Source organism: Mirounga leonina, unplaced genomic scaffold (assembly GCF_011800145.1).
Source record: "Mirounga leonina isolate KUSES-001 unplaced genomic scaffold, KU_Mleo_1.0 Mir_127, whole genome shotgun sequence".
Taxonomy (NCBI): Eukaryota; Metazoa; Chordata; class Mammalia; order Carnivora; family Phocidae; genus Mirounga; species Mirounga leonina.
This window is the reverse complement of record NW_023270316.1, coordinates 59,436,012-59,461,161: the sequence shown is the minus strand read 5'-3', so window position 1 is coordinate 59,461,161 and position 25,150 is coordinate 59,436,012. Positions and strand designations below refer to the sequence as shown.

The window sequence follows — 25,150 nt, the reverse complement described above, 5'->3', positions numbered from 1 at the left end:
CTTCGGCTCAGGTCATGATCCTGGAGTCCCTGGATCAAGTCCCGCATCGGGCTCCCTGCTCAGCGGGGAGTCTGCTTCTCCCTCTGACCCTCCCCCCTCTCATGCTCTCTCTCTCTATCTCATTCTCTCTCTCAAATAAATAAATAAAATCTTAAAAAAAAAAAGAAAGAAAGAAGTGTAAAGGGAATTTTTAGAAAGATTTCTGTATGATTTTTCTATCTGAAATCCCTTAAAAATAAAATTTAAGAGTAAATATTTCCATCATTCTTCAAGGTTTCTCGAGTTAGACTGTTGTTGAATGTTGCCGTACAAGGAAGCCTGGCTTTGTGTGAGTTTCACTGTATTTAGACAAAGGCCATCTTCAGATTCCAACATCTTTCCCAATTCCCAATCAGGGCAGACCTTCCCTATTACTACAACAACTTACAATCTACAATTAACAGTGTGGGTCATTATCAAGAACAGTAGGATTGAGCTTTGGTGTTTTTGGTGTTTATCTTTCAGAAATCTAAGCTTATTTTTATGACTCTTAGTATCTTGTGGCATACAGCATCCATCAATCAGCTCTAAAAAAGCAAACTGGGATGTGTCCAACATTTTGGCTCCAGGCATGGTTCTAAATTTCCGTAATGTCCCAGATCAACAAAAAGGTTACATAGACCTTATATAGCACAGTTAGAGAAGACAACAAATACCAGCTCAAACTATATCCTCACTACCTAAAAAGACTAAAAAGCACTTTAAATTAAAAAAATGCAGAATGTTACCAGAATGTGAATTATTTATTACAAAAGGCACCATAAAGACAAATCAGACACTACTGTGGTGTATTATTGTAGGTGACAGATTCTGAAGTGAGCACTTAGGGCTAAAATTACATATCACCAAAATTACCCGTGAAAATCCCTAAGGAATGTACCATGTTGGAGACACACAGTCTCTCAGTTCAGTCCAACATATCCAAATTTTCCTGCAAAGGTGGAACAGATAACCATGGCTTTGGTTGAGACCAAGGACCTAACTTCTATTTAGAGACTATGTGGTAACAACAATCTGTTGTACAATCGATATTAGAATCACACTCTCGGCACAATGAAAAGTTAACACCATGAGCACCACATGGGAATTAAGACAATCAAGGGAATAGCAGGTTCTTTTCTATCATCTTCTGTGTGCCCCAAGGCAAACACTTACTGATTGCAGTAGAAAACAAAGTTATCTAAGCATAATTGTATTTGTTTAAGCTAAGTATACATTTGATAGGATTCCACTCTATTTAGAAGAAAAAAAAAAAACACAATGGGAAAGAAGACACATCAAAGTGGTGAACTTCACCCTGTAACTGAAGACTCAGTGTCACTCACTCTAAATCTGCTTGAATGTTTAGCCTGGCCAGCAAATACACTTGGCTGAAAGTCCAAAAGATACCAATTTTTCCTTAGTTTCTCAGAATTATCCTAAAGGTGGAGAAAGGAAAAACTGCCTCCAGAGTAGACACTGCCCCAAAGGAGTTTAAGAAAATATCTAAGAAAAACCACAGTCTGTTTTCCACTGACTTAACAGATAGTTGTGGCCATAGGAAAGCCAGAAATGACAATGGTAACAGACACAAACCATGTTCTGTAAAGCTAAGAAGTTAGAGGAGGACACTTCCCATTTCCAGAGTCAAGAGCATGCAACTCATCCACAGTATGCTGGAATAAAGATATGTGGTGTGAACACAGCTAATTAAACTCCTTGGTTTATAAAACATTAGAAACCCAACCTGGACCCTGAAAAGTCAATATTCTATGAACTTCTTTTGACCACCTAGGACCATCCCACCAGTCAAGCATCAGGACAGGACAGTAGAGGCAGGTGTCTATGTCTGCAGTTGAGAGAAGCTGGCTCTGAAGCCCCTTCGGTCTGTGAGCTTTAATTGCCTTCAGCCCAGTCCTGCCTAAGAATGTGATTCCCAGACTAGCCCTTGTCTTTTCTCCTGGTTAGAGAAGAAAGGACAGAGCAGCAATGGGATGGCAAGAGGGCAAGTGAAGAATAAAAAGAGTAGCTAGAGATGAAAGCTGCCACCAGAGAGGCTGAGCTGAAAATAGCATGACTACCACCCTCTGCTGCATTCATCTGTTCATTCAACAAATATTGACTGAGTGCCTAATATATGCACAGCATTCTGTTGAGCATTTCTCGTGTTTGACGGTCTTAAAGGGGGATCGTTTCCAGTGCCATTTTTATCGAGGCTCACTGCTTCCCTGGGTGAGTAAGCTTCAGCTTTTCCTTACAGCGGGTCACACTTCTTACCCCACCTTCATGCAAGCAGAGGCTCCTAGACCTGGAGGCTATGAAGAGAAGAAGAGAATCTGGCACAGCTGTAGGCTAGGAGAACCGCCTCAGATATGGTCAGCTTCCAAAATCAAAGCAAGGAGCGGGTTCACGCAGTGTTCAAACAACATAAAACAACACCTCGTTTTCACTGCAGGTCCCTGGAGGGACATTTTTAGAACAGAAACTTGAGAACACATGGATTATTCACCAGAGCTTAAAAAAAAGAAGCCAGTAAGGGTAATTTATAGTATTACAAGAGATTTTCAAGTACAGAGATCGAGGACAGAGTCTATAAGATTTCAACGCATGTTAACATAAAGCAAGAGTTGTATGTGGTGAGGCTGACTGAAGATCCATTTCATCTTTTAATGGAAGAAAGATGCCTGTAGTCCAGTTTCCCTTTCTCAAAAAGACCTTATTCTGCCTGTGGTTAGACAATTGAAGAAAACATTGTTCCAAAGCCACAGAATTCATCTTTTCCTTGATCTAGCAAAAATGTGCCCATCTGTGACAATGCAGATTTGGGCAGTCAGAAAACAAGAGCATAGACAAGGAAATCCCAGCCACTATTTTCCAAAAGCTGTCCTCAAGACTGAGATTAGGGTCTGTGCTCTCCTTAACATTGTCTATTGGTCTATCTTTCTTTTCTGTCAAAAGCTGTATCTATTAAAAGAGAAAAAAAAAAAAAAGTAACAGTGAGCACCAACAAGCTAATGTCCTGATGTAGCTGTACCTTCATGCAACAAAGCTGGGAACAGATAATTTAAAAAGTACCCAGACTGTACTGCAAGCAAGGCAGAACAGAAAGTAGAAGACAACTCCTTTCTCACCTCAGTTAATGCTTTGTTCAAAAAACACCACTTTCAAGCAGTCCAGTTATTTATCTCATTAAATAAAGCAATAAACCACGCTAACACCATAAAGCATGGCACAAAATAACTGACAATATTATTACTCCATTGTCGTAAGTCTGATTAGGAAGGATAACTTTTAATGGTATGAACACTGAGCAGCACTGCAATAATACTGGAAACTAAAAAGGGAGCGTCCACCTCCTACCCCCACACATGATTCCTTTCCACACACATGTATGGAAGTACGCAGAGGAGACCCTGACAGAGCACCACCAGCACACCTTTACATGGACGATGAGGGCCAAAAAGTGGGCAGTCAGATGAAGCCCACCGAGAGGCTTTCCTCATAGGGGGCTGCAATCCCTGGCTGGGCCTTGCATGGTAGGACTTCTTGGCAGAGATGATCCATGTGGAAAAATCCATCTACCTGGAGATAAAGTGGCCAGTCGTGACAGTCTGAGACCCTGTCTTCTTCAGTCTCTCCACCCTCATTCCCCTCGGTGCTAGATCTCTGATACATCTGATAAATTTACATCAAATGTAGAAGTTCCCTTTTCCTATCATTTGAATCAGAAGGATTTGCGCAGTTCCCCATACCAATTCCTGACAGATCCCTCCTCAGCTCCTACTTCATTATAAGATAGTAAGCACACACACACACCTTTGTCTGTAAGAATGAACAAATACAGTAAAAGCCCTTCTAGCCAAACTGCACTAAAGACTACATTTCCTGTCCTCAGGAAAACCTACCAGCTGATACACCACGGCACACCCGGTGCTCACAGCCAGCAGTCTCCTCCGCCACATGCCTGCAGTCTTCTACTCCCACCAACCACATGTTAGGCTTTCCAAAGGAGTGAAGTTGTGCCACTTGTATTTATGATTATAATTATATAATTCAATTAAATATTTATATTATCTGATGAAATATGACAACAAAGAGAGTTATGTTTCTTTGAAAAAGCAAACTGAATTCTTTTAAAGAATCAATAAAGATGAGTTACTAAGAAAATCTGCTCTTAAACTGAGTATGAGTGAAACTGTTCATGACAGGGAAGAATAATGAAAATGTACAAGGATTCTGCACTCATTACAGCACAAGTGTCTTTAAAATCTTGCTCTTATTTTAAAAACATGAAACTGGAAATCATAGGTGATTCATTATGAGTATGGTTTATGTAAGAGAGATGATACGAATAATCAGTTGGCCCATTTGCAAAGAAAATGCCTCGACCTTCCACTGAAAGACTGGCTGATAAAATGTACATTAAATATGTTTTATTTTTAAAAATGTGTCTGTATGATTTTCTATTTCCCCCCAAATTCTCATGGTTAACCAACCAACTATTGGTTCTGATCACAAGATATCATAAGAAGGACACTGTAAAGACAAATCAACAGAAATAACAAAAAATACTATGGTTCAACTAGAGAGGACAGACCCTGAAAAACAGAAGAAAATGCTTCCCTCTGATTTATTACAAGGGAGAGAAGACATTTTAAAATTTTTTGGAAACTGATTTGTCATATGATTGGCCCCCTAATGACTAATTCAATGAATATCCAATTCACTGAGCAATCATCTGACAAATACCTTAGATAGGACAATTTGTCAAAGCCACTGCACCAGGTCAATACAGGGGCACAGTTAGGGGCAGAAGCAACAGGGACAGAGGCAATAATAATTAAGACAAAAATTCGTGTTAAAAACTTAATCATTCTATAGAAAGTGTTAAGTGTTCTAGGAATTCTCAGGGTCTACAATGTGAAACACAGGCAAAGGTGATATTAAACAGCATTTGACCAAAATATATCTCAGGAAAAGAGCCTCAGTGACACCAGGGCAAAATAATTTTTTTTAGAAAAACTCTGTATTTCAGGAAGTTCCTCTTTTGATCAAACGATTACTAGAGAATTAGCTTTTGGCAAGTTGGTCACCTAATGGTTCTTAGCAATTTCATGTTGGGTGAAGTAGCCAGCTTCCAAAGTGAAAGGGGAGAGCATTCTGGCGTGAATGAAGGAATCACTTAGCTCTGAGGTCAGTTCTATGAGACAAGGGACCAGGTCTATTTGGTTTAATGCTGGATTGGCAGCACCTATCTCAGGACCAACACATACTAGGCATTTAAAAAATATTTGTGGAGGCGCCTGGGTGGCTCAGACGGTTAAGCGCCTGCCTTCGGCTCAGGTCATGATCTCAGGGTCCTGGGATCGAGCCCCGCATCGGGCTCCCTGTTCTAGCAGGGAGTCTGCTTCTCCCACTCTCTCTGCTGTTCCCCCTGCTTGTGCTCTCTCTCTCTGTCAAAAATAAATAAAATCTTTAAAAAAAATAAAAATAATAAAAAATAATAAAAAATATTTGTTTCATGAACAAATGTTGGAAGATTAATAATGGGCAATAATATTCTATACATAGGTCAGGACCCACTGGGGAGAGCCATGGATGTTAGGCTATGAATGCTATACTTGATCCTACCTGTAAAAAGGAACTCACTGAAGACTTCTGAGCAGTCAAGTAATATGACTGAAGTAAGGTGTAGAAGATTAATCCTTTGTGATTAGTAGGATATGTTAAAAGAGCAAAAACTACAAATGTCCCTTGATGGATGAATGGATAAACAAACTGTGATATATACACACAATGGAATATTATGCAGCCTTAAAAAGGATTCTGACACACGCTATGACATAGATGAACATTTAAGATATTATGCTAAGTGAAATAAGCCAGTCACAAAAGGACAAATATGTAATCCCACGTATGTGAGATAGTCAAATTCACAGAGACATAAAGTAGAATGATGGCAGTGGTTGTCAGGGGTTGGGGGAGGGGTTTATAGAGAGTTATTGTTCAATGGGTATAGAATTTCATTTGGGGAAGATTAGAAAGTTCAGAAGATGGATAGTGTCAATGGTTACACAACAATATGAATGTACTTAATGCTGCTGAACTGTATATTTTTACAAAAATTTACCGAGTTTACCAAAATTGTTAAAAAGGCAAATTTTATACATTTGGTATAAAATAATGTATACATTACTATACATGTATGCATTATGTATATTTTACCACAATAAAAAAATTCTAGAAGTCAGAGAGGGAAGGGCTAGACAGAAAATTGCATTTTTCCCACATAACTAGAGCAAAGCAGTAGAGTAGACAAGATTTGAGTTAGAGTGGTGATCAGGTGGCATACCATGAGGGGCCATGGCAACTCTGATAAAGAGTATGGACTTGGTATTGATGTCTGAATGATTCAAACTAAAATATTCATAGTCATTCATAGAAAAAAAGAGGAGAAACTGATAGCAGGATGATCCAGGAGGCTATTTTATCCGTACGTTGTCTAACCCAAGGTCTTGGTAATGGAAATGGAAAGGAAGAAAAGAATTAATATCAAAAGCATCACAAAGGAAATATAAGAGATTTGTTGATCTGATGGAGAAAATGATTAAGAAAAATAAAATATCAAAGTTTTTAGCCCGGTAACTAGAAAAATGATGGTACCATCAAGAAAAAAAGTATGCCCAGAAGAAAGAGGTAGTTTACAGGTAAAAAATAATGATTTCTGGGGTGGCTCAGTCATTAAGCGTCTGCCTTCAGCTCACGTCATGATCCCAGGGTCCTGGGATCAAGCCCCGCATCGTGCTCCCTGCTCCGCAGGAAGCCTGCTTCTCCCTCTCCCACTCCCCCTGCTTGTGTTCCCTCTCTTGCTGTGTCTCTCTCTGTCAAATAAATAAAAATCTTAAAAAAAAAATGATTTCCTGTTTTGACATGTTAAATTGGAGCTGACAACAGAAAATCAAAATGGGGAAGGCCAGTAAGCAGTTGAAGACATAAGTAAGTGATGAATAAAGGGTAGTTAGTTTAACCCACCAAAGGTAGGCTGAGGATATCAGCCTCACCATGTAGCAGCAAATTAATAATGGCCTTCAAATAAAAAGAATTAGTATGCTTACAGTAAGTAAACTGTCATTGGAAAATACTGACTCATTCTATTTAGGTGAATTATAATGTCCTTCATATAGTATGCTAAAATAATTTTTGAGACAAATCTTCCTTGGATGGACTAATGGAATCAAAAGAGAAAAATTTAGGATTCTATCAACTTTTCAATTCAGTTTTCTGAGTCACTCCATCTGAGATTTCTTAATCTAATATCAACATACATTCTAACAACATAATGTATGCACACTTGCTAATACCCTATCCTTTGGTGATATTATCACTCATTTAGTCATTCAACAAACATGTACTAAGAGCCCACCAAAGATACAGACACAGCTTTAGAGTGTCAGAAATACAAAGACAAATGCCACATATCCCATGCCGTAGAAGAACTCATAGTCTAGAGGGGAAAATAGGATCCTGATCTAGAACACTAATATTCTTCTTATCCAGGGTACTGTTTTAAGATCTCCTAGTAAAAATGACCACTGGTAGTACTTAACTCGCTTTTTAGAAAGACTTAATCATATTATCAATTGATTATAGCAAACTGTTATAAACAATTGTTACATCCTAGGTTAACCAACATATATGTAATTATTCTAATTATTACTTAAGATGTATGGAGAAAGATAGGTGATGGCAGTTAGCAAGAAAGGAAAGAATGAGCTATCAAGTTACCAAATAATTTTGAATCTCCTCTCTACTTAAATATATAAACAATATTATTTGATTAATCCAGAAGCAACAATACTATACACAGCCCTTCTAGCTGGAACTTTTACTATTTATATTATATATGTACTTCAATCTGGCATATTAAAAAGAAAGGCTGATGCATCCCGTTAATTATTTCATGAATGTACCCTTTTCTCCGTAGATACCACGCCAGCTCCTTAAGGATAAGAGTTATGTCTTTTCTTTTGAGACCCTATGAGCTTAGAGCAGGTCTTAATATTTGCTTAATCTAATTAAAATAAATTAAGTTTGTGCCTTGAAATCCTGTGTCAGTTACATTCTATTATAAAACATTGCCAAACTAGTAATTAAACATGCCATCCTTGGTTAGCACCAAATTTTCTCTCCACTCTTTGTTGTTTTTTAATATTCAAAGTGCTACTTCTCTTTCTCACAGCCAGTTCCTACAACTTTGGAATTTACAGTATTTTCATATTTCCATAATGACACCTGCTGGTAGGAGAAGAATGGATGAACTGCAGGAATTTTATTCAACTAGCTATAGCCAGTCATATTCCAGTCTGAAACAACTAATGTTCCTGAACATACAAAGAGTAAATCTGAATGATTCCAAATACCCACGTACTAAAAATTTGACAAAATTAGTACTGTTTCAATGCTATTTTCCAACCAGATTTAAAACTTATCCCCATAATCTTTGTCCAAAGCAAAACTGCTGCTATTAAGAATAGTTGTTACTAAGAGCCTTAAAAATCATCAGTTCACTTATGTTAAATATTTATCCATTTAAGAGTTGGCATTTAAAGTACGGCTTTTTAAGAGGAAGATGGCGGCTGAGTAGGAGGACCCTAGGCTCCTCTAGTCCAACAAACACAACTAGACAACTATCAAATCATCCTAAATATCCTAGAAATCAACCTGAAGACAGATAAAATATGGCTATTTAAGAGATTATCATTCTCTTAAACTTTTTCATTTTTTTCATATGATCAATAGATCAAAGTTTAAGTGGCCCGGAAGACAATGAATGGGGCATTTGTCTCAGTCATAACCTGCATGTCTTGCCCTTTGGGAGGGTAAATAAGAAAAGCGGCAGGCCTGGCCACCTCTAGAAACACTTCTGGAAGCTCAGGATAAGCTGTAGGTCTCCTGTAATACCCAAATAAGAGATATGGCTGCTCTGTTCATCTATTCTACACTTGAGGATTGTGCCTGGCTCATATCCTCAGTGCTCAGCACACTCCCTGACACACAGTAGACATCAATGATTATTTTTAAACAAACGTGTGTGTGTGTGTGTGTGTGTGTGTTTAGCAGCCAAATAGACTAGATCCTGGATACATTTTACTCAGACACCAAGATGTTAATGAGATTAGGTGGGTTCACTGTGACAACACCTGAGTGAGCTTATTTAACTCAGTAGTTTAGAAAGCATGAACATTAACCAAGATGGCCTCAAAGAAAATATGGGTAAGGTCAATGCATCCAAGTTTCCTGAACAATTAGTAGGTAAATGTATAACTCATTATAACACACATTACACAGACTCTTTCTTATTTAACCAGCAATTCCTCTTCATTAGAAATCAGTCATGTATGCCAGCTCCAGGGCGAGAGAGCTGGTCTCAGAATGAGTTTTCTTTCTAAACTGCCTGCAGGTTAGAGTCCACACTGGCCTTCACTCAGCTGACAGTCTACTCGTGATTGTTTTGTCTTTACAAGTATGCTAACTTCTCAAACTTCCCTATACTTGCTTAAGTTTGATTCCTTTCACACAGAGAAGGAAAGGCTTATAGGCAAAGTACGTGAAGTAGGCCTTCTGATTTCCCTTTTCAAACACATTCCCCCCTTCTTCCGAAACAACAGGGCAAGGGACATAATTATCATGCTTATTAATCAAAAGCTATAGTTTTCTTTCTAGAAAGGAAAACTGTTTGGGCACTTTAAAAGTCTTTCTTTGTACCCCAATTATATACAGACTATAAATCAATTCGATAAATACTACAAACACCTACTATGTACTAGCCCTGGTAGGCACTGGAAAAAAAAAAAAAAGAATTCTTGGATTTTGCCCTCAAAGAAAAGAGTTCATTGTCCAGCATCCTAAGCAGTAGCCTAGTCCGCTATGAGGACTATCCTATCACCAAGTCAGTATTCAGCTAACTTTGTGTTTCCAGTTCCCAGCCCCACCTCACAGAGCATATCTCTGTGTGTACATGGCTGAAGAAAACATAACAGAAAGACTGTGGGTGTTCCAGGATACCATGGCTCATTAGGACACCCCAGGTTGATAAACCATAGCTCAAGGATTCCTACATGTCGTGAGAATCTAGCACCTGGCTTAGGGCTTTGTTCATCAGTTGTTTTTGATGGAGAGATGAAGCTTTGTAGAAAAACTGCAGTGATTCAGAATAATCGAATCCTTGGGCCATAGCACATAAATGTGAGTGTGTGTGTGTGTGTGTGTGTGTGTGTGGTGGCAGACACATTGAATTGGGACTTTTGATCCAATACCCTACACAGCTGATGAAAGCACTTCATTCTTTGCTTTTTACCCAGAGAAAATAACATTGTGATTCATTTTGCCTAGGGCTTTTTAAAGACGAGAATCACAGGGGAAACCCCAACTCTCTTTTTCATACCCTTCTAACAATATGCACTTTAAAAAGACAAAATGTTTCCTCACCTGGGTCCGTGACCTGAGATTAACCTGTGAGCTACTGGAAAGAGGTTGAGGGAAAAAGGGAAATAATATTTACTGAGTGTTTATCCATACTAAGCATTTATCATGTGTTCCTTTAGGTCTCACAATAATCCTGTGATTATTACAACTATTATATTACTATAACGTTACAGCTGAGGAAGCTAAAGTTCAGAGAGGCTGAGAAACTTGCAAAAGCCACCCAGCTGGTAGGTGGCAGAATCAAGGTTATTCCCTCCATTACAACATGCTGCCCCCCTCCACACATGTGCTTCAGCTGTTTCTGAATATGTCCATACGAGACTGAAGGGATGGAACAGTGCAGAGCTGGGTTTTATGGGGCCTAAAGCTAATACAAATTTTGTACCACTCTTTAAGGAAACTATAATACAAAATTAGATACCAAAAAAATGAGTATTTCTTGAGAATGAGGAAAGAAATTGCACATTCTTTAAAGACAACAGGTATCACAAACATTTTCTTTCAATTTACACTCTTGGTTTTCAATAGACATATATCCTTTCTATCACATCTGAATTTGGGTATGAACAATAATTCTGAAAAAAACATACAAAATTAAGCTGAAATTAAGGTATACACAAGGACAAGTCGAATGTCCTTACACTGCATTCAGCTACATGATTGGATAATTGGATTCCTCATATGCTACATACTGTGAATTACTGATGGATTATATGAGAGTTTTGTCACCAGAACACTTACTCTTTGGCGTTTCTCTTGCTTTGGTGGTGACTTTTCTCTGAAACCACTAAGCATTCTGGGGACAAAATGCAACAGATACAATAAGAAGAGATCCAGAATGGGATGAAGAAACATGCACAAACACAAGAATCCTGATAAAATCTATTCCATGCTATTCACATGAAAAAAGAAAAATATACATAGTGAGTCTATAGTTGTATGCTCAGCATTATCAAGCATATTCCAGATAGGAGAGAATATTTTTGGCTAGGCATCAAACTTCCACTCACAATTTTACAACTGCCGAAGGTAAGAATTTTCCACAGCTGAGCTTCTCAAACTTTGCTTCAAACCTTTTTTATCTCCACTACCCCTGTACTTCCAGTGACGAGCACCATAAACTGGTTTATAACCTTAAGACCTCTGGCCCTCATGTTTCCTCACCATCCCTGTTGGGTGAGTCATCCAGTGGGTGGTAGGAGTATTCCTAGAAGTCATTCCTCACCCAGATGGTCACAAAAGGGACTGCAAACTTCATAAAAATATTGCACCAAACTACATGTATCCCCAGTTCAACTTCCTCTTAGCCAGATCCAAAACATGCCCTTCAATCAGATGCCAGCTGACAAACTGTGATCGAGATGTCAGAGTGGAAAGAGATGATCTTGAGTGATTACATTTAAAACATCTTGCTTTTGCAAAATTTAGAAACACACATGATCATGTGAACACACTGGTAGGGCCCCTTGCAGAGCCTTCATTAGATTGCTAGAGACTGGCCACCAGTATGGAATAGATCGTACCAAAGGAAAATAGAATTGGAAGAGAAGCAATCCAAGGACCAAGAGAATATTTGATGAGTCTTACAAGTTCTCTGGGTGTCCTTGTTTCTTGGACAAGACTTGATTCAAAGCAGATACAAACTAAGGAAAGAAGAGTAAAACAATCATCTATGTTTTGATGATTTTAATAAACCACAGTCTCCCAGTGAGACTGAGAATGTCCCCCAAAAGTTGCCCCCACAATCCATTCTATTAAAAAAAAAAAAAAACCTTTGGAGAGCAATACACTACACTTCAATAATTAAGATTAACCTTTTGGCTCTATTTTCCTCCCAGGGTAGTAGTTTCTTATCTTCCTCACATATGTATAATGGGCCACTTTGTAGCAAAACTAGCAGTATTGTTTATTGTCCCATACATTATTTTTAAGAGCCTGATATAGACAGGAAGGTTATTGTTCTTTTTTCCCCTTCTTGTTAGCTAATCAAATTTTACATGTCTAGTTTCAAGAAAGGCAGATGGGTTTTCACCAAGAATTGAAAAAATAAATATGATCTCTCACCAAAAAACAGTGTGAGGTCCTTTTATTCCAGTGGATCGTAGCTGCAAAGTTGATCCTTCAAAGGGAAATACCCATTAATTTCACCTCCAAAGGACCCACAAAATTGACCCCTTAGGATCTGAGGCCTTCATTTACATGTCCTATATAAACAACTGCCTCTTGGGGCGCCTGGGTGGCTCAGTTGGTTAAGCAACTGCCTTCGGCTCAGGTCATGATCCTGGAGTCCCGGGATCGAGTCCCACATCGGGCTCCCTGCTCGGCGGGGAGTCTGCTTCTCCCTCATTCTCTCTCTCGCAAATAAATAAAATCTTAAAAAAAAAAAAAATTTAAACAACTGCCTCTTTCCCTCCTGTTGCTACCTGAATTGCATGAGACAGACTAGGGAGCTTGAGAATGCCTTGCTTCCTGAACACAGATATTTCACAAACACATCCCATAATCTTGCAGCCCTCTCCTATCCCCTAAGCCCAAATGCATAACACAGGCTTTTCTGACAGTTGTAAGGTTGGTGGGGGGGGAAGCAATGCTTTGCCATGCTTGCTTAGGGCTCTCTAACAAAATCACATCACAGATTCTCTTGCCATAAAGCTAGTTCACAAAAGAAAGGAAACATGAACTTGAGTCGTTGGCTACTGTGTACCAGGGACATTTCATACATGCTTCATACATATCCTTGCGAGGTAAATACTATTATCCATTTTTTATAGATGAAGAAACAGAGGTTCAGAGAGATTAAGACATTTTCCCCCAAGATTCTGCAGCTGTCAAGGGGGTATGGGCAGTATTCTGAAATCTTGTGAAGTTGTACCTACAATGTAAAGTGGGGAAACCCTGGGCTTTGGGCTTCATTCCTGGTTCTGCACACAGTAGCAATGTGACCTGAGATGGATGATGATGCCCCTTTCCTTATCATAAAATAGGCGTAAGAATAGGGCCCATCTCGGAGTTGAATGAGTGGTAGATGTAAAAGGCCAGCACTTAAAAGATACACCGTAATTTTTGTTACTTTCCCTTCCTCTCAAGTTTCTTGGGGGCAGAGGCCACATCTTTCCTATTATCTTTTTTTTTCTTATATCTTATACATGCTCAGCCTTTAGCAAATACCTGTGGATATGAGCCCTGCCGTGTCCAGTACTTTCTGGTGATAGCTGACACAGTGTTTTCCATAACAACGCTGGGCATTCTTATGCCCCAAATATTAAAACTTTCATTTCAACAGATTAGATGAAATACCTCACACAACAGTGCAATTAAAGTAAGAAATGGATGGGGAAAGGATTTTTGCAATTTTTTAAAAACCATCAGTTCCAGCATCTCCTTTTTATTAAAAAATATTTTCAGCCAGTGGAATGTAAGGTGAAACAAACAATAATCAAGTTATCAAACAAACATTCTGAGCAGCGTCAAGCCTCTGAAACAGGCATGAATGGCTAGCATACAAGGAGTACATCTGATCCAATAAGATGATCCAGGGAAGCCTGGCTTCTAGGGTTCCAAGCCAGCTGCTCAGACACTAAGCACATGAATGCTAGAGCCAGGCCCCAGCGATAAATGAAGGCTACACTAGTATAAGAAACAGGGTTTGGCCTACAAATACACACTTTGGCAAGAATGGGTCCATTTCTCTCCACTTCAAACACCCTAGCTTAAGCCATCATTACCTCTAGCCAAGAATTCTGCAGTAGATATCCTGCTCCCACCCTTGACCTCTTTCATCTATTCTCACACTACAGCCAGAGAAAACTTTTAAAAACACAAATTAGGGCACCTGGGTGGTGGTTAAGCATCTGCCTTCAGCTCAGGTCTTGATCTCAGGGTCGGGGGATCGAGCCCTACATTGGGCTCTCTGCTCAGTGGGAACCCTGCTTCTCCCTCTCCCTCTGCCTGCCACTCCCCCTGCTTGGGTGCATGCTCTCTCTTCTCTCTCCCTGTCAAATAAATAAATAAAATTTAAAAAAAATAAAAACAAATCAGACCATGCTGGTCCCCCTGGAAGGCCTAATGAGATCTGGCTTCTGCTTACCTCTTTATTCAGTGAATGAATGAATTATAAACAAGTGAATAAGACAGATATAGCAATGCACCATCTATCTAGGATGAAGCCCAGGATGTCTTACATAATGTAAGTGACTGTAATTGTTCTCACTTAACCTTTATGAAATGTCTTGAGCACACTGCAATGTGTACAGAACAACAAAGGTAATCCAACTTCTGCACTTCAAGACCTATATTCCAGGAGTTAGTCTTCCAAACATGGAAGGAAAGTTAAGGTCTCTCTTGGCAATACTTGCTTTATTCTTTTTCCTTCTTCAGACTTAGACAGAGATAAAGATATATGGAGAGCAGTTGAGAAAGAAAACTAGAAATGCCAGGAAAAAGTAGATGTGCTATTAGGGGAAGGGAGAGAAGGAAATCAGTAAAAACATCAGGAATGGGGCAGGGGGGTCAGGGAAGAGAAGAAGCAATGAGGAAGAAATAGGCTCTCTGTCTCTCCCTGCCTCAAACAGACATTTGACTGGGAAGCATCTGAAAAAATAGAAAACAAGGTGAGTCTCTATGATCTCAGACAGATCTGTGACCATGCAGGAATGGACTGCACTGTATGCTAATTATACTTGAATAAAAAATAATAATTAGTAGTAGTAATTTAAATTTTTTTTAGAATGAACTGTAGGAGCTAGAAGAATACATGTGTACACTAGGCTCTCTGGGTAGATGGACAGAAGGCAAGAGCTACAGTTGGATAATACTCTACCATTACTGCCTTCATCTCTATTTGTGAAAATAATTTCCCATCGGCTTCCAAATTTCCATAGACATCGACTTACAAGAGCATCATTGCATGAGCAAAGAATAAGAGATGAGTAAGCCTTCTTCTGTCCTTGCTATTCCCTTTCTCACAGGGTTTTGGAGTCCTTGACCACTAAAGTGACAGAAGCAAGTTGTAGGTATTTTAGCTCTTTAAATAATCCCACTGGTCCTTCTTTTTTTAAACCACTAAATAAGTGTAAGTATATGAATCATACACTGTATTATCTCATTATTTAACTGGTTCAAGAATGCCTTGTCTCACTTTATAAATTATAAGTTCCTTCAGAGTAGGAACCATGTATTCCCTCTTTCATTTGTGTCCCACACAACACTCAGCACAGTGTCAGAAACATAGCAAGCACTCAAACTCATTGCACTAAATATGATTCAATGATTTACTGTCTTAAAATAATCCTTTCTCAAGGGCACGGAAGTTTGCAGTCTGACATTACAGAAGAAACTGAGAAAGGATCACAGCTAAACTATCAACACTAATTTCAATAAATCAATGTACTCAACTTCTTTATGTGCACACTGGTCTACCAGAGAAAAAAACCATTCTGATACCCCATGATGAGAGCAGTGCTAATAATAGTCCATCCCGTTGCCATGTAAACACTGAAGAGCTAGCCCATCAATAGATGTGTTGGAAATGCTGATCCAATTCTAAAAATATCACTTCCTTTTCTCTTCAAGAAGCAATTTTCCAGGTTAATACAAATATGCAAGGAGAATACTAAGGCACATCAAGGCTTCCCAGAACTCTTGTGGATTCATCAGCTGGATGTCCCAAGCTCTTCTCCCATTTGTGAGGACTGGACTAAGTTGTCACTGCCAATGATGATCTACTAAATCCTCAAAAATACAGCAAAGTCTAAGACTGCAATGACCACTCCTTCCCCTTAGACCCATGGCAGGAATCATTAAATGGTGGAATTCATTCCCCTGAGTCTGGACTTGGCCTCAGAACTTCTCTTGACCCAGGACTGCAACCCAAGCAGCTTCAATCAAGCACAGTGAAGAACTGAGATGAAACTTTTTCCCATATAAAGGCTAAAGCCTTCAAATCTCCCATGAAGAGCTCCTGTAAAGACCAAACTCCAAATCAGACTATGAAATTGAAATAGGTTACATTTGTCTTCAGGGGCACCTAAAACCTCTTTATAGAGGTTCCATTCTTTCTATCAACCCTATCCCCAACAAAGTCATCATTCTATGATGTTTATGTTAATTCAAACTGCCAAAGTCCCACTCTATTTGCCCACCCATGGCCTGCCTTCCACAGATGTCATTATATTCTCAGAACACTTCTTCCTCCAGCTTTCTTCTCTGATAACACCTGAATGACTATGGTCCTACTTCTCCTGGACTGTTTTTTCTTAGTGCGATAGATAACTGCTTAGTCGGACAAACTCACCTAAACTAGTGTACTAATTCTCCAAAGGAGCAGGGCCCTTCAGGAAACAACGGCCTAAGTGACACTAGTGGAGAAAATTTCAGACTTAATGTTAATTGGCTAGAAGGGAGATTTGAGAGCGTGAGAGAAAAACTGCTCCCTGTCATACCACCTTGATTTTTCTCTCTATCCACTCAACAACTCTTTACAATCAGTCACTTCCCTGGGTCTTTCTAGATCCATTTCAGCAAACCAACTTAACCACCATATAAGAACACTGTCCATAAAACACCCAATAATTCCCAAGAAAAGTTAAGGTAGCTTAACAAAGAAGTACCTGATTTCTGTGGACTCTTGGGCACATGCTAAGTAAAAGAGTTTGCTAGAACATTATTACCCGCCCCCCACAAACACACTCCAAATTTTAAAATCCTGCCTCTGTAAGCATTAACCTGGTACCTTCCAGAAGCTGAATAAATTAGGTATCCAATACCACTTAGGTTAAGTGGCTTAATGTTTCACCAGACCTGAATAGGCTTAGACAACAAGGAGTAATGGGGATGATCATGTATTTTCATTTCTTTCATGAGTCCTATTCTCTGTGGACTGGTTGTTTCTAAAGCTACACACAAAAAAGCTTTAACTGCATGAGTAATTTTTGTTTTGTGGTACATTATTATTCACTTTCAATCATGCAACTCAAAAATGACTTGCAAGATTACAAGAGTGTAGCGTAAAGTTTCTAATACAATTCAGTGGCCCTTAACTAAAAACATGAACACCATCAACTGCAGTTATCCTGTGCAATGGCAGAAAACCGTCAAGCCCAATTATGTGAAAATGCAAGAGAACCACACAAACTCCTCACCAAGACTTTCCATTGCTCATATAATAGAGGATGCTTAAGATCAAAATTCTAATGACATTAAATCAGTTTTATGATTATAAAACATGTTTTTCAAGTTAGTTCAACATTGCATTCTCTGTCCTAGTACACAGATTAGAATAAATATAATAGTTATTTCTAGGAGGAATAAGCTACTTGCCAATCAAAATTGTATGTTCCAGGTGAAGCTAGAGAAAATTCTTAAGGCAAATTTACTAATGAAGAATGATTTCAGAATGCAAAATACTTGAGACACATACCCCCATCCCAGTCGTGGATCCTGTTTTTTAACATATAATCCACTTCCTTATATACTTGTTCAAGTGAGGTTTTTGGAAAACTATTAGATTAACGTTGGGTACATAGTAAGTCACAAAAAAATGTTTGATAAATGAAGGAATGAATTCTTACATATACTAAGGAGCTCCAATAAATGTAGATAACTTAGAGCCATATCATGTAGAACCATATCTCACTTTCTTCAAAAATGCTATTACTACTCTTCTTGTTAATTACTTAATTACTTAAGGCAATTTCTCTTTTTTGAAATGTTTTAAGGCATTTATTTTCCCCAAAATGAATTAAATGTGGGTTAAGCATCTGTGCATCTATGCCATTTAGATATCGCATGTATTTTTTCCTATTTTCATAGATTTCATAAAATGCAAAGGTTGCATCATTCTGCCAGCATTATTAAGTTATTAGCAGACAAAGAGAAACACTCAAGAGCTTTGTGTTTTAGTTTATCTCGTATACTGCTTCATAGCCCAACCAGGTTTCATAATGAAAATTTCCCTCAGCTGGTGCCTCAAATACTTTATTTTTAAAATACAAATGATTTGACCAACATCATTGTGGCTTAGAAATGTTTTCCTCCCTGTTGGTCTCTGCCATGATCTCCTCTGGATATAGTTCAATTAGATGCCTTCTCACTTTTTCACAAGTAGCCTGTTTTTGTAAAAGATTGAAAAACTTTGAAAAAGAACTATAAAACGTTTTCACTGTCAATAGAAAAAAAAAATGGATTGCTTGAGCCAGACACAGCTCCCTATAGAGCTAACCTTTTGATCCTGGAGTCCTTTCATGCACTTAAGTCTTCTCTAGAGTCAATGGGAGTGTTGTGTGTGCAGGGGCAGCAGGATCAAGTTCAGTCAGTTCAGTCTCTTCTTTAGTACTCTGTAGCCAAGTGGGGTAGCCAGCTGAATCTGGCTTAGTTAAAAAGTTGGGGGGGGCGGGAAATCTTTCCTGATGCTTTGAAGTTTTTTGGGCAGTGTAATAATATCAGGATTTGCAGGAGGTTATTTTGCATAATCCTTAATAAGATATTCTTATGCTTTCAAAAAGTTAGTGGGATAAGAAAAGCAAAAACCTCCAGTACTCATCTGAAGTATTTTTTTAAAGTTCTGCATAGAAATGACCCAAAATGCACTTCAGGACGATGTATAATTATAGGACTGCCCAACTACATGTCTATGCAGGAATGCACCTAAAACTCTTCCCAAAAGATGGATCTTTTAAAGAAAGATATAAACCCCCATTTTGTAAAGAAAGAGATATAACATCCCTCAAAAAAGTGTTCACAGAAAGTGGAATGGTGATTGCCAGGGGCTGAGGGGAGGGGAGAATGGGGAGTTAGTGTTTAATGGGTACAGAGTTTTGCCAGATGAAAAAGGTTCTGGAGGTGGATGGTGGTAATTGTTGCACAACAACATGAATGTACTTAATGCCACTGACCCATACACTTAAAAATAGTTAAAATATGATGATGTACTGTGTGGTGACTAACATAACATAATAAAAAAAATTTTTTTAAAGGATGAAAAAAATAGTTAAAATGGTAAATTTTATGTTATGTATATTTTAACCACAATGTAAAACTCTATGGAAAATGTAAATCTTTAGAAGTGTCTAAATGCTTATACTATTTATAATCAGGAAAATTAGAACTCTGCTAACTGAACAATTCCTGCATGGTTTGTATTCAGTTGTTCATTTTTTCCTTTAAATGAGTACAAAATACTCTGATGAACACAAAGAAGCTTGCAGATTCTAATATTTGTAAATGGATTAAGTATCCCTGTGACTAATCCAACTACTTGAACTGAAACAGGCACTCTTTCCTTTAGAATCCTTATCACTCGAACCACGTAAGTACTCACTGATGACATTTTTCCAGGCGAGGCCAGAGGGCTGAGCAAGGTGACTCTGCACTGCCAAGTGGAAAAGGGGCTAGAGAACAGGGAAGTACGGAGGCACGTCACAGAAGCCACAAAATCTCCCTGCTGGAAGCCCGTTCACTTTATTATTACCAAGAAACTGAGGTTCATTTTCTGGTATTTTGGCCTGGACATTAAGAATTTGAACTAACACCACTGGACACAACATACTGTTTTAAAAATAAGCTTTTTTTTTTATCACTCTGTGGAAGGGTACTAAAACCTCTGCAATTTATTTGTATTGGGGATTCAGAAGGAATTTAGGCAGCAGCAACTTGGGCCTGAAAAATAAAAGTGCCTCACTAAACAAGTGATGGTCCCAACACTAAATATGAGGTTAGGAATGACCTTCTCTCTGGTTAAACACACACATACATATTTCAGAAGCATACTGAAGCTAAAACAAACAGAAGAAAGGTGAACATTGTGTTTAGTGGTTGGAAATGAAGTGTGTCACTTCAACATATATAAAAATTAACTTACTTTGTCCCCACTTTTTGGAATCCAGATATTGGTTAACCTAATCTTTGCTCCAAATGACTATTATCTTTTTAACAAATCTTTTTAAAACTTTAGCAGTGGTCCTCGGACAAAAAAAAATACTCTACTTAGAGGTAAAATCTCCAAGATATCTTCTTTGCTATCTCTGACAAATGAGAACCATGGCTCCACATGTTCACTTATCAATATACCCAACTAAAGGAAGTATTTTGTTACCTGTTTGGAGTATATTTTAAAATTATAAAATTAAATTACTTCAGCAGGACAAAATAGGTCTCTGGTGTTTCAAGAGAAAACCACTGGACAAAGAACAGACAACGCATAAAAGAAATATATTATGGCCAATAAATATGCAGAGATATCCAGCTTTGCTTGTAATGTAAGCATTGCAAAAAAAACAAAAAAAACAAAAAAACAAAAAACCAGCATGGCAATTTTTCTATCAGAATGGCAAATTTAAAAGAAAACTGACACCAGTGAGAGTGTAGAGGAAAACGTGTAAAACAGATACCTTTGTGTACTATTGACGATAGTGTAAACTGATACTACTTGAGCATGAATATACCAGCCTGGCAACTTTATCTCTCTCAAACAGTTAAATATTTCTACATTTGACCCAGCTATTCCACTTCTCAGAAGTTTCCTTAAACAGATCATTGTACATGTGAACAAAGAAGATGCAAAAGAATATTCATCACAGTGTAATTTATAATGGTGAAAAATTGGAAATAAATCATGTCCATTAACAGAAGATTGGTTAAATAAATTATTGCTCATTGATTCATCAACAATTGGTTGAGGGCCTACTGAGTGCCAGGCAGTATTCTATATACAGTATACATAATGCATCCATTAAAATAATGATGTAGATCTATAGTTATTAACAGTTCATATAGTATTATCTCATTTATGTAAAAATGCATGTGTATTTACTTACGTATATTTATATGTGAATATGTATACAATGAGAGACACCTGTAAGGATGATCACCACTGTGTTATCATATTACCAGTGATTATCTCTGGGGCTTTTTTGTTGTTAATCTCTACACAGAATTCCCCCACTATCTGTAAGTAGAACATTCCCATGAAACTTCTCATAAGCTGAAAGGAAGCAAAGAAGCAATTAACATTAATTCACACGGAAAAATTGTTTAGCATTCCCAGACCCCAAAAATTGCCTCTCTTAGGCCTTTCTGATACTCAAGGACACATCTTGCTAATGGATGCACAAAACAAATCAAAATAAAGCACAGACGCCCACAGACACAGTTCAAAGCTCCAGCAGCTTGATGCTGAGACGCCGAGTATAGTTCTGGGGCAGGAGCTTGGCGGGGCCCCTCCCGCTGCTTGGGGTACTCACTCCCTCCATATGGGGTACTCACTACCTCTATATAAGCAAAACAAATGCTGAACACTATTTTTACTTCTCGCCTTTTTTCCTAAAAGCGAAAATCTTTTTCAGATTTCTTTCAGTTAGTGAAAACAGGTAGTAATGTAGGTCTTTCATTAAGAGCAAAGGAGCATAAAGCAAACTTAAAAAGCTGGGGATACCTATACTTTTCTACACTGTTTGACTATTTTTACAAGGTAACTATATCACTTTTATAATCTAAGAATATCTGGGGTATATTCATTTTGAAAGGATAAAAAAGAGAACCATCGGTACAATTGAATCCTATTAATATGCAGAAGAAAATGCCAGACAGCCACAGAATTCCAGAAATCCAGCTGCAGTTCTAAGATGTAAGACACAAAAGCAGATGCTTGCCCACAAGGATGAGGTAAATAAAGATGAAGCACAATGGTTCCATAGAACTCAAGTGCACAATGCAGCTGAATGTACTCTACTAAACTAGAAATCCAGGCCAGCAAAGTCCCCAAAGACTACAAAGCCTAAAAACTAATAACAATAAACATATCATTCACAGGGCTTTTATATAACTTGAATGTTATTTGCATTGAAATATTGGCCTTTTAACAGTTTATAATGTTGCTTTTTAACTCTCTATGTCATTCTCTTTTCCTTTAAAAATGATTTCCCGCGAACCGTCCCCATCCCTTTAATCCTACAAGATAGTTTTTAGTCTGAGCAGGTGCCAAATCATAGCTTGGTTAAAAAGCTAAAATATTCTTAGCTTTCCCTAAATTATGACCATCCCAGCCAAAATATCAAGTGTATATCAACAGCACAATCGTAATGCAAAATAATTCCTTTTCCTGCTATGAGTAGAATCAACAGGTGCATCATAAAGACAGATAGAGAAACCATAACACAGAATGATATACCAGAAGTCATGCTAGAAATTCTCTCATGATTCTGTTGAATCAGAATATATGACTAGCTGGTCAACATGAATAAGAGAATGGAAACATGCAACCACATCAGGTCTTGAAACTGTTAGGAAATGCCCTGAATGATTATTTAAAAGTCTGGGTTTCTATTGTGAGAGGTATACTAAGAATTCACCTTTGAATATATTTTAAGTTTTTGTTGTTATGTTGCTGTTTACTCTTACTGGATTACTTTACATTTTTATACCTTCTACTAGGTATGCATCATAAAGCATCAGTTTTCTCTGTATAAAACTTCTGCTCCAAGTCTTTAAGATGGAATGAAATCCCAGCAGTAAGCAAATACTTTTCTTTCACAGTTTTTACGATAAAAATTGAAAACGAAACTTGAAGACATTTGGTTGAGTCAAACAGAACAAACAAAGCAAGTACTGTAGTCTGGTGTCTTTTATTAGTCCAACTTTGAGTTCTGAACAGCAAGCTCCCTTGACCACAAAGAAGTCTTAAGAGAGAGAGAGTGAGTGTGTGTGTGTGTGTGTGTGTGTGTGCTTGCCTTGAACCCTACCAAGGACCCATAAGATGGATCAAACATTCTAACTTTGCTCCTTTCAAAAACTGTTTCAAGGAATCAGGATAATCTGCCAGTAGATTTTTAAAAGCTGAAAAAATATTCTGTAACATATGACCTTTCTGATTAGAGAGAAGGCATATACAGACTATTGACTAAATCCAAGCTTCAAGCTGCCATTGTTAAGCAAAGCTGAAAGACCTGTTGACTTAACTATTGTGAACCTGGGCAGGAAGCATCAAGCTCTCTCTCGTGTCTTGCCCTTACTCACCCATTTGTTGTATTCTTCAGATGAAAATTCCAACTTCAAGCAGTCTGCTAGTGTTCCTAAGAAAAAATCAGGTTTTATAGACCTGAATATCTTGTATGAAAAAGAAAATTTAGGAAGCCCTAAAAATATCAGACTGACACATTAATTTTTTGGACATTCACCAGGTTAATATAAATAGCTCTGGTTACCCCTATTGGGGAAGGGAAAGGTACGAGTTTAGGTTTCTGGGCTTCACATTAATAGTTCAAAGCTAGAGAGTGGGGTAGGAGATTGAGCATAAGTCTCTTCCTTGCCTGCCAAAGCACGTCCTTGCCCCAGTTGCTTCTCTATGAATCTTTGTGAATGGAACATTAAAAGAAATGACTAAAAGAGAAAGAAGACACCATGTTCATTAGTCTGATGCTGCACAGTAAAAAGTTACTTTCATTCTCTTTAATGACATTTTTGTAGAATGATGTCAGAAGTAGTTTAAAACATTTTTAATCTCAAAAACTTATTAGAATAGTTGAAAGAGAAAAATCTCTAAAAACTGCAGTAATATCATCTCTCAAGCGCTCAGAAACAAAGAGTTTACATTTGGTTTAGTGTGTGAGTGTGTGTGTGTGTGTGTGTTGTCTGTGTGTGTTTTCATAATCAGCAATTAGTATTAAATCAACCCCTTCTTGTAGTTCTATTGCAATAATCATGTTTGAAGCAACCAAGATATTGTATTAGCCAGTATCCAAAGTTTTAGTACTTAAAACAATACTTAAATATTATCAAAGCTCTTGGGTGATGCCTAAATGCTGAACTAAAATTTAAAAAAAGTTCAGTTCAGTTGAAAGTATTGTACTAACACCATATTTAACAAAAATAACACACTGAGTTGTTTTTAACAACTTAAATTCTTGTGGTACTATTTACAATTGCATACTTATTATTGTCATGGCAATACAATTTGGGGATTATTAAGAAGGTGAGAAAAACTCTTCCACTAATAGGTCTCTCCAAAATTCCAGTCATGTCCAAAATCTTGTAATTGTAATTAGTTTATTAAATATTCACTAAAAGGGATACTCCTTCAGAGATATACACATGCTTCTATATATCAAAAGCTTAAAGGAAGGAGCAGTTTTCACGAACACATAGAAGCTATACTACTGAGGGAAAAAACTACTTGAGGCTTTAAAAAAAGAAAGAAAGAAATTACAAGGGCCCTTCACACTCCATAGACCTTACTCTTATTCACTCAGAATTCTTTAAAGAGGGCCTAGGCATGTTCTAGCCTGTGACAAGGCCGTATTCTTTATCTCCTACCCACCCCTACGCCAATCACTACTTCCCACCATACAATTAAATACCAAAATTGAGCCCATGGCAAAGTGAACAGTGGCTTAGCAGCTGCTAAAATTGCTGAAGACATGAACTAACCTGGCACTTCATACCTCGTCAAACTGAGGTCCAGTTGGTTTGGTGTAGACTCAAAGGACCAGCAAAGAGCTTCCACAGGTCATCTGGTTGACCCTCCCATGCATTAGTCAAGGGTCTGTCCACCTATCCAAACCATTCCTCCCACATCAGTTTCTGTCTTATTTCCAAACATCTCCAGAAAAACAGATTCCATAATAATCCATTCCAATGATTAACAAACCTCACTTTT

General features: G+C 38.0%; 1 long non-coding RNA gene across 1 annotated transcript in view; it reads right to left on the bottom strand.

Moving 5' to 3' along the window:
• Positions 1 to 11,241: 11,241 nt before the first annotated feature.
• LOC118009462 overlaps positions 11,242 to 25,150 on the bottom strand; it is a 78,671-nt gene continuing 64,762 nt past the window's right edge. The window contains exon 7 of the long non-coding RNA XR_004678939.1: positions 11,242 to 11,299. This is a non-coding gene — a long non-coding RNA (uncharacterized LOC118009462). The remainder of the gene's footprint in view (positions 11,300 to 25,150) is intronic.